Source organism: Poromitra crassiceps, assembly GCF_964638095.1.
Source record: "Poromitra crassiceps genome assembly, chromosome: 16".
Classification (NCBI taxonomy): Eukaryota; Metazoa; Chordata; class Actinopteri; order Beryciformes; family Melamphaidae; genus Poromitra; species Poromitra crassiceps.
Window position 1 is genome coordinate 27,283,113 of NC_139645.1, and position 10,000 is coordinate 27,293,112.

The window sequence follows — 10,000 nt, forward strand, 5'->3', positions numbered from 1 at the left end:
ATATTAGCTCTGTGTAAAGTTAGGAGACGTAAGGCACAGCTAGCTGCTGATATTAGCTCTGTGTAAAGTTATGAGACCTAAGGCACAGCTAGCTGCTGATATTAGCTATGTGTAAAGTTATGAGACCTAAGGCCGAGCTAGCTGCTGATATTAGCTCTGTGTAAAGTTAGGAGACGTAAGGCACAGCTAGCTGCTGAAATTAGCTCCGTGTAAAGTTATGAGAGGTGGTGATAATGAAAGGTCCCTGCGCTGCCATCAGCGGCCTGCTTAGTGGAGCCAAGCACAGCCATGCGCACGGCGCTGATAACGCTGTGTTGTACTTTGATGCAGTGGCCCATAAGAACAGACACTTAGGCCTAATGTGTGCACAGCTGAGAGTATGGAGTCCTCATTAGAACAAATAAACCATTTGAAAGCTCTCTGCATGAGGCGGCAGAACTGGTCCACTATACAAAACCACACACAACACCCATCTTAACTCCGCTGCCAGCTGCTTCTTTTCACCTGACAGCGAGGAGTTTCACCAGCAGGAGGATGGCAGGATCACGCCATTCCCCCTCAGTTCTCCTCGCCCCCAGAACAGGCGACCAGAAGAGGCACTATAGTGCAGCGACCAGCACACATACCCTTAATCCAGCTTCCCACCCGCAGACACGGCCAATTGTGCCTGTATGGACGCCCGACCAAGCCGGAGGTAGCACGAGGGCTCGAACCTGCAACCCCTTGTTTTGGTAAGTAAGGGAATCTACTACGGTGGTGAATCTGTACGGTGGGGCAGTGGTAAGCGCTGTCGCCTCACAGCTCGAAGGTCCTGGGTTCGATTATCAGCTGGGACGCTGTGGGCGCTGGAGTTGTGACCCCCCCATATCTTCAGTGCCTACTGCCCAGGTGGGCTTTCTCGTCAAAAGGGCCTTTCTGTGTGGAGTTTGCATGTTCTCCCCGTACCCCCCAGGGGGTTCCTCCGTACATAACCCCCCACTAAAAACATGCAGAAGATCGTCATCCGACCAGTGACGACAACATCTGAAGTTGGTCCAATGATGGTCCAATGAAGGTCCCCGGGTGCTGGAAAGAAATAGCGACCACTGCTCCTGGCCTGCCCCCTGGAGGAAAGGACAAGCCTGGATGGGTCAAATGCAGAGGACATATTTCACTGGCCACCGTCAGCATGAGTGTGTGTTGTGGCCGCATGCATGTGTTGTAGTGTGTTCGTGTGACAATAAAGATGGGCTGCCGTCTGAAAATCGTTTAACAGGCGACCAGAAGAGGCACTATAGTGCAGCGACCAGCACACATACCCTTAATCCGGCTTCCCACCCGCAGACACGGCCGATTGTGCCTGTGTGGACGCCCGACCAAGCCGGAGGTAACACGGGGGCTCGAACCTGTGACCCCTTGTGTTGGTACGTAGGGAATCTACCGCTGCACTATCCAGATGTCCGGGTCGTACTTTTCTTCTTAACACATCTGCCAGCGAGGCGTGATCATTCCAACTGATTACAAAGCTAATTGTTTGAAGGAGTCTCTTGTCATTTCCTTGCTGCTCGTGGAACAATCAGCCATATTTCACCTTGTTTCAAGACACTGAGGCTGACAACATTCCTGAAACAAGTGAATCTGCACCGGAAAGAAAGGGAATTATCTCACCGCCGCGGGACACATCTTTCACTTGTTTTAAGAAAATGAGATTTTAAAGACAGAAAGTCAAACGGCATCGGACTCGTTTGGTTGCCCGGGTCACAGCAGCACAAAAGAAGCCTCCTGTTCTACTTTCACAGGCAGGTTTGATATCAATTGTGGATGGAGAGTTGGGGGGGAGGGGGGTCATTTTGAGCCTGGGAGGAGGCGTTTATGGAAACGCTTCATCTTTTCTACACAATGTAATTGTATCAGCGACAGGCAGTCCATGGCAGACGTAGGAGCCAAATGTAATTGACTCATCTCTATTCATATCAATTTAGTCTAGAGTCAAGCCAGGCAGGCGCACAGTGCCCACGTGAAACACAGTCAAGTCCAGTCAGATCGCAAGTGATGAGGTGAGGTGATACAGATGAAAGTTGACAGGATGTCTGGAGCAGGGGTTCTCAACGTGGGGTTCGAGGACCACAGGGATCCTTTTGGGGGGGGGGGGGGGGGTTCTCCAGGAAATGTAAGAATTGCTAAACTCATTTACACACAATTGGAGAATGTAGAACAAATATAGGCTATTTTGATCACAGTTTGGCTGTTGTCTCTCTATATACAATACAGGCTGTCATGGGATTCTGCACGAAATCATAATCTAACAATGAAAATCAAGACTCAATTTATATGTTGAGATGTTTGGTCTGGCTGTCACCGACAACACTGCGCTTTCACTTGAAGCTTTTGTGCATGAGCTGTAGCAGTGGTAATCACACAGGTGGAGAGTTGAACAGACAGACAGAGCGAGCGAGTGAGCGAGTCAGGCAGAAGGATAGATAGATAAATAGAGAGATATCTCACTCCCTTCTCCCTCCGGAGCGTCTCTGAAACACATTACGGACGGCAGCGGGGAGAATGCGCGATCAGTATCCGGAGGCCCTGCTGTCAAAACGCACTCCGTTCAAAGATGCAAAGAGAGAGGAGATGGCCATTGATTTCCCTGCTCTGCTTCCCTGGAGAGACACTCACCGCAACGCAACCACAATTGCCTTCTGCGTGTGTGTGTGTGTGTGTGTGTGTGTGTGTGTGTGTGTGTGTGTGTGTGTGTGTGTGTGTCTGTGTGTCTGTGTGTGTGTGCGTGTGTGCGTGCCTGCGTGCGTGCATGTGCGTGCGTGCGTGTGTGTGTATGCGCGTGTATGTCTGTGTACCGCTTTCAGACAGACACGGTTCTGGTTCTAGCTCCATTCTGGAGTCTCAGAACATTGGTGAATTCTGGCAACCCAGGCCGCTTTCACACCAGTTTAAGCGGAACCACAGTGGGAGGACGTTATTCGGTCGTACTTCTTCAGTTTTTTAAATTTGATTAATTATTTGGTCTGGCGTTCGAGTGAACCCAGCCTTGGTCATCTCTTCCGCAAGTTCGGCATACGACTTGCTCTTTCTTGTCCTGCTTTCTAGCTTTTCTTGAAATTCGGTAGATGCCCAAATCACCACTAAACATTTGGTTTCCTCAGGAGACCACTGCAAATTATTTTTCTCCATGTTGTCACTGCCTTCTTCTCCTTCCTGCTCATCTTCACAGCCTAGGATAAGACACGCCCACTGATGATGTCACGGTTCCCAAGGAAAAAAGTATTTTTTGGTTCCGCTGAGAACCAACTTTTCAGGTTCCGAACCAATTATTTTTTTCGGTTTGAACGTGCCGGCTGGTTCAAATTTGGGTTTGGGAACCGGGACCGCATGGAGCCCTGCCAGAGTGAAAGCCCTATGTATGTGTGTATGCGTGTGTGTGTGTGTGTGTGTGTGTCTGTGTGTGTGTGTGTGTGTATGCATGTGTGTCTGTGTGTGTCTGCGTGTGTCTGTGTGTGTGTGTGAGAGAGAGAGAGAGAGAGAGTACATACATTATATTTGCTCTAGTCTGTTTGTGCGGGTGTGTTGCTGCCACTACAGTATATCCCCTTGTGACCAGTGTTGGCCAAGTTACTTTAAATGTAATATACTACATATTACTAGTTAGGTTCATTTGAAAGTAATAAGTTACTTTACAATATTACTGTCTGTGTAGAGTAACTCGTTACTTACTACACTACTTTTGCATTACTTTTACCAAAACAACAGCAGCAGCAGAATGACATCGGAACCATCCCGAAAAATAATTTCAACGCCTTGAAGTCAGTGTAAACAATCCAAAATACTAAATGTTATTCTTTTCCTTTGTTATTGCCATATATAGTGGTTATTTGCATAAAACCACAAAGTTTGATTAGGAAATGATTGTATCTTTTTAAATAATAATGTGCTTTGATTTAATAAAATATAACTCAATTTGTAACTTGAGTTACTTGATAAAGTAACTGGTATATTACTAAAATCCTATAAGTAATAATAAGTTATATGACTGAGTTACTGCTGAAAGTAATATATTACATGTAATATGTTACTTTTAACGCTGCTTGTGACTGACAGCCAGTAAACACCAATGTTAAATAGCTCCCAATCTGCCTGATCTGTGAAACTACATGTGGCACTGCATTCACCCATCTCAACACCGCCGCTGTACCGCAAGTCCACCAGGAGGTGGTGCTGTGCCACTCCTGTGCGCTTCCCTGTTTTGGGAAGGAGAGAAAAAGCCCACACAGAACACACCAGGAGAAAGCAACGCCTTCAACAATTAGCAGATGATTACGCTAAAAGAACAAAACGCTCGGTCGGCATAAAAACAGAGGGAATTGTTAATTGAGGATTAAGTGCCATTGCAAATCCCTCTGCCCGACCAGCCAAGGACAAGACCTGGAGGAGAGGAAGCTGGAACCTCTGACTGCACTCAGCACCTCCTGTCTGCAGAACCTCTGACTGCACTCAGCACCTCCTGTCTGCAGAACCTCTGACTGCACTCAGCTCCTCCTGTCTGCAGAACCTCTGACTGCACTCAGCTCCTCCTGTCTGCAGAACCTCTGACTGCACTCAGCACCTCCTGTCTGCAGAACCTCTGACTGCACTCAGCACCTCCTGTCTGCAGAACCTCTGACTGCACTCAGCGCCTCCTGTCTGCAGAACCTCTGACTGCACTCAGCTCCTCCTCTCTGCAGAACCTCTGACTGCACTCAGCTCCTCCTGTCTGCAGAACCTCTGACTGCACTCAGCACCTCCTGTCTGCAGAACCTCTGACTGCACTCAGCGCCCCCTATCTGCAGAACCTCTGACTGCACTCAGCTAACTCCTGTCTGCAGAACCTCTGACTGCACTCAGCACCTCCTGTCTGCAGAACCTCTGACTGCACTCAGCACCTCCTGTCTGCAGAACCTCTGACTGCACTCAGCTCCTCCTGTCTGCAGAACCTCTGACTGCACTCAGCACCTCCTGTCTGCAGAACCTCTGACTGCACTCAGCACCTCCTGTCTGCAGAACCTCTGACTGCACTCAGCTCCTTCTGTCTGCAGAACCTCTGACTGCACTCAGCGCCTCCTGTCTGCAGAACCTCTGACTGCACTCAGCTCCTCCTCTCTGCAGAACCTCTGACTGCACTCAGCTCCTCCTGTCTGCAGAACCTCTGACTGCACTCAGCACCTCCTGTCTGCAGAACCTCTGACTGCACTCAGCGCCCCCTATCTGCAGAACCTCTGACTGCACTCAGCTAACTCCTGTCTGCAGAACCTCTGACTGCACTCAGCGCCTCCTGTCTGCAGAATACTAATGAAGAAGCACACAGGCAGTCTATCAAAGCCTCCTTTCAGACGCTCGGACTGCAGCACAAAGTCTGACTGCTACAAACTTTTAATTTAGCAAAGAGACAAAGTGCAGTTTGATGAGGTAAGAAGGGACTAGAGTTGTGTTTGTTCTCTCTTGCTGGGGTGATGCGTACCCCCCTGCGTAGTGTGAATGCAACCCATCAAAATAGCGAGGGGGCAGGCTTTCTTGGTCACACGCCAATGCGGGACGACCAGGCTGGGAATTTGGTCACTTTAGGGGCGTGGCCATCTGGCCTTCAGGGTCACCATTTTGTTTTTAGGGCACAAGGCCACATGCCAGGCGACAAAGCCAATTACTCTGCTGACATCGTGAAGAGCGATTTTTCTGAAATGTGTGTTAAAATGAGCCAGTCATTTGCATTAGGGCTTGTCCTCGAATATTCGCATATTCGAATAATCGTTCATAATGCTCACATTCGAATTTAAAAATGTATATTTGATTACGAATATTAATAAAACACGTTGTTTATCATTTGGTTCAGCCACTTTGCTGCTACGCTATTAGCATCCCTGGATTTGCGACTTGAAGCTCGAACACACACGTAGGTCAGAGATGACGCGTTTGCCGCTTGCTTTAACCCATTGATACCTGGTGCAGCATTTCGCATGTACAGTATATCCCTCATTTGTGTGTGTATCCCTTTAAGACCGCGAACTGCATCATACGCGGTTCGCGGTCTTAAAGGAATACACACACAAATGCTGCATCAGGTATCAATGGGTTAAAGGAACGCAGCAACGCCATTGCCCCGTGCAGTCTGGAGCCCGATGGACAGCAGGGTGTGAGATGTGAAGTTCACCTCCAGCCTTTGGTCTAAGGTGCCTCTTTAGGAGCTCATTAGATGCCTGACAGGAGCGCTGCTCGTAACCTCGGCACTCGGAGAGAAGCCCATCAGAAGACGTCGCCGGCGGGCAGATATAAGTGAGAGAAGACGTGAGTTAGAGAAGACGCGAGAGCCGCATCTATCGCCCGCCCGGCAAGGGGATAAGCTGTGGGGCGAGCGCGCGGGCGGCGCCGACAGCAAACAGCAGAATGTAATTGGCGCTCTCCCGTCGTCGGGTGGCTGTTGTCAACACCGTCAAACGGCGTGCGGCGATGACTCTGAGATAAACAGATCCGGGCCGAGGCAGGAGCGTCTGTCTGGGGTTTGGATTGAATATTCCGCTGTGCACCGCCCGGCTCCGGCTCATTGCATCTCCATCACACGGCCCAAAGGCACAGAGATGACAGTGAAGCAGGCAGACGAGAGGCCTCGAGGGCAGGGTTGGCTCGGTGCAGGAGGTACTGTAGGCCTATAGAGGTGGAGATACGCATGTGACAGATAGAACAGGAGAGGGGCAGAAGGTACAGGAGGAGGCCTAGAGGCAAGAGGACAGCCTGGAGAAATGATGACACCATGGTTTAGTTTGCAGAAGGCGGAGGGGGAGAGTAGATAAGAGACACAGCAAGACGAGGGGCGGAAGCTAGAGGGAAGAGAGACCAGGGTTTGAGCGACGGCATGGGCGTAGGTTTGGGTAGGGATGCTAGGGACACGTCCCTACCAATATCGAGGCTCTGAAACGTCAACCCAAACCCCCAGCAGGTTTCATACTGCCCAGTAGGGCCGTCACTTTTTATTCGAATTTAACTTCGAATGTGGGGGAGGAGGGGCATGTTCGAATGTAATTTGCCATGTTCGAACTTCGTATTATTATTATTATTATTATTATTTTTTTTTTTTTATTGTGTCTTCTGAGAAAGATTGTCTCCAGGGTCTGAAAAGTTGTCTCGAGTTGGATGCAGCCAAGTTTGTGAGGCAGTGTTGTGACTGTGAGCGTCCAAGCTAACACAGCAGCGGAGAGGAGCTGACTGACTGGACCATGAGGACAGCTGAGGATTTTTTTTTATATTCTTTTAATATTTTATATTATATATATTTATACGATGTAACCGGCAGGCGCGGACTGCATAATCGGGCACGTCGGGCCGATGCCCGGTGGCCTGGCCTGCAAAAAAAAAAATTACCAAAAAACTTTCGAATTTCGAAGTTCGTTATTTTGGGAAAAAGTGACAGCCCTACTGCCCAGAGATGTTTTGGCTGGAGGAGGGGGAGCCCTCAGTAGCGACTTATAGGCTAAAGGTGAGAATGATCTATGTTCTGCAGCCTAACAGTCGACATGCATGCAGGGCTTCTAGTAAAAAGGCCTCCAAGTCGACATCGAGGCCTTTGAAAGTGCACCAAAAGCAATAAACACAGGAGTGAGTTGAAACTTCTCCAGCTCATGTGTGTGTTCACAGCTTGTGCAGAGTCTCCATCTCTCCCATTCGAGCCTCATCTTGTTCGACACGTTTCATAAGTCTGTTGACACGTGTCTTAACCACAAAACAGCCTTAAACCTATTGATCACGGGGCATCTAACCACAGTACCTAAGCTTGGAAGGGGAGGTGGCACTTGATGTGACAGGAAGGAGCTAAAGGATAGGGTAGAGTGGCTAAAGGGCGTGACAGTATAGATTGCTTGGTGTCGAGGAGAGGAGAGGAGAGGAGAGGAGAGGAGAGGAGGGGAGGGGAGAGGAGAGGAGAGGAGAGGAGAGAGGAGAGGAGAGGAGAGGAGAGGAGAGGGGAGAGGAGAGAGGAGAGGAGAGGAGAGGAGAGCAGAGGAGAGGAGAGGAGAAGAGAAGAGAAGAGAGGAGAGGAGAGGAGGAGAGGAGAGGAGAGGAGAGGAGAGGAGAGGAGAGGAGAGGAGAGGAGAGGAGAGGAGAGAGGAGCGGAGAGGAGAGGAGAGGAGAGGAGAGGAGAGGAGAGGAGAGGAGAGGAGAGGAGAGGAGAGGAGAGGGCAGACGGTGGATGGAATAACAGACATGACCAAGAGGTGATGAGGCTAGGTCTGGAGGGGACAGTGTGACAGCATGACTGGAGTATGTCACACAGAGGAGAGGTAGAAGTTACACGCTAGATAGAAGAGTAGGGTGGCGTGACCGACTTGACAGAATGTTTTTTATACAGTATAGGTTGACCAAACGTCTTAACATTAAGGTCTATCTAAAACCAATGAAAAACCTCAGTCATCTCAAAGTATGTCAATCTGATCCTTGCATACTTGGGTTTCCACGACTTTTACGATTTTCTAGGTCTGTCACAATAATCAATTAATCAATGTATGGATATTTGTGTTGTTATTTCTGGCCCTCCTCATCAGCTCAGACGCACGCACGCGCGCACGCACGCACGCGCACACACACACACACACACACACACACACACACACACACACGCACAGAGTGAACCAGGTGAAGATAAAGTGTTGCTCAAGAAACAAACAGTATGGCGAGGCAAAGTGACTGCCTACTTCCTGCTTCAGCGCTGTACCAGAGATTTTCATCCGCCATTTATTTTCCCACAGACATTTCGTAAAATGCTTATAAAAATTGTTTTACTGGTTCAAACCAAACGGTACAGATATATTTAGAAACAGGAGAGATCGCATAACATTTCACTGGGACCAAAACGTAAAGAAAATGCGGGTTTAAAGAAAATATTTTTTCGATGTTGTTTTTTTAAGCTTTGGTCCGAGTGAAATGTTCTATGGTCTCTCCCGATTATAGCGTTAGCTGAACCGTTTGGTTCGACGAAGTACAACTATTTTACAAGCATTTTACGAAATGTCTATGGGAAAATAAATGGCGGATGAAAATCTCCGGTACAGTGCTAAAGCAGGAAGTGACGTTCCACTTTGCCTCTCTATATAGCGACAGGCAGAACAATTTGTTCATCCAACTTGGAGCTTCTTTCAGGAAACGTATCAAACCAGCAAACCCTGTATCACACGTGCTAAACTCAAGGCCCGGGGGCCAAATCCAGCCTGGCACCTCATTTCATGTGGCCTGCTGCGGGAGCTAGCAAAGAATACTATTTGCGCAATACAATTCTAATTCTAATTAGTTCTCATAGTTGTAGGATAGTTGTCTGTCTGCCATTATTCTTACTATTATTAATTATTAAGTTATTATAACTAAAACCTAATAATAATCGAATCAGAGGCAATTATGTAATATGATAACAAGTAGGCTAGATACATTTATATGGTGTTACATTTAAAATGGGCCCTTTGAGGGCAGCCATGATGCCGATGTGGCGCGGGATGAAATGGAGTTGGACACGGCTGCTGTATCACTTTTGTGTCCACGTACAGAGGAGCTGCAGGACGCTCAGTCAATATTACAGCAGCCATTACTCAAGTGGTACGATGGAGCGATACCTCATGGCATAGTTTGCTGCTCCGTCCCGTCACCGCTCAGCTCTCATGCATCCCCAATTTGCCAGAGTGACAGAGTGACAGCTGCGCCGCTAAGCTGATCCATCAACATGACCAATCACCGCCCGGCTAATCCATCAAACCGACCAATCAGCTCGGCTTTGACTGACGGGACAATCAAGAGGGAGACCTTAAGAGCAGGAGATCTTGGATTGACAAACGGATGGATTGGATCGATATGCCCAGCTCTGCTGGCATATTGATAGCAGGTTGCTGAAAGCTAATCAAGCTAACGGTGTGACTGATTTGTATAAGGGGGGCGAGGGGGGGGGGGGGGCGAGGGGGGGGCTGTGTTCAGCGGTGTTCATGCTAAACAGGAAGTGATGGAGAAT

General features: G+C 48.7%; 1 protein-coding gene across 1 annotated transcript in view; it reads right to left on the reverse strand.

Annotated features, from left to right (window-relative positions):
• phkb (phosphorylase kinase, beta) overlaps positions 1-10,000 on the reverse strand; it is a 182,443-nt gene that overhangs the window by 40,608 nt on the left and 131,835 nt on the right. The window lies entirely within an intron of this gene.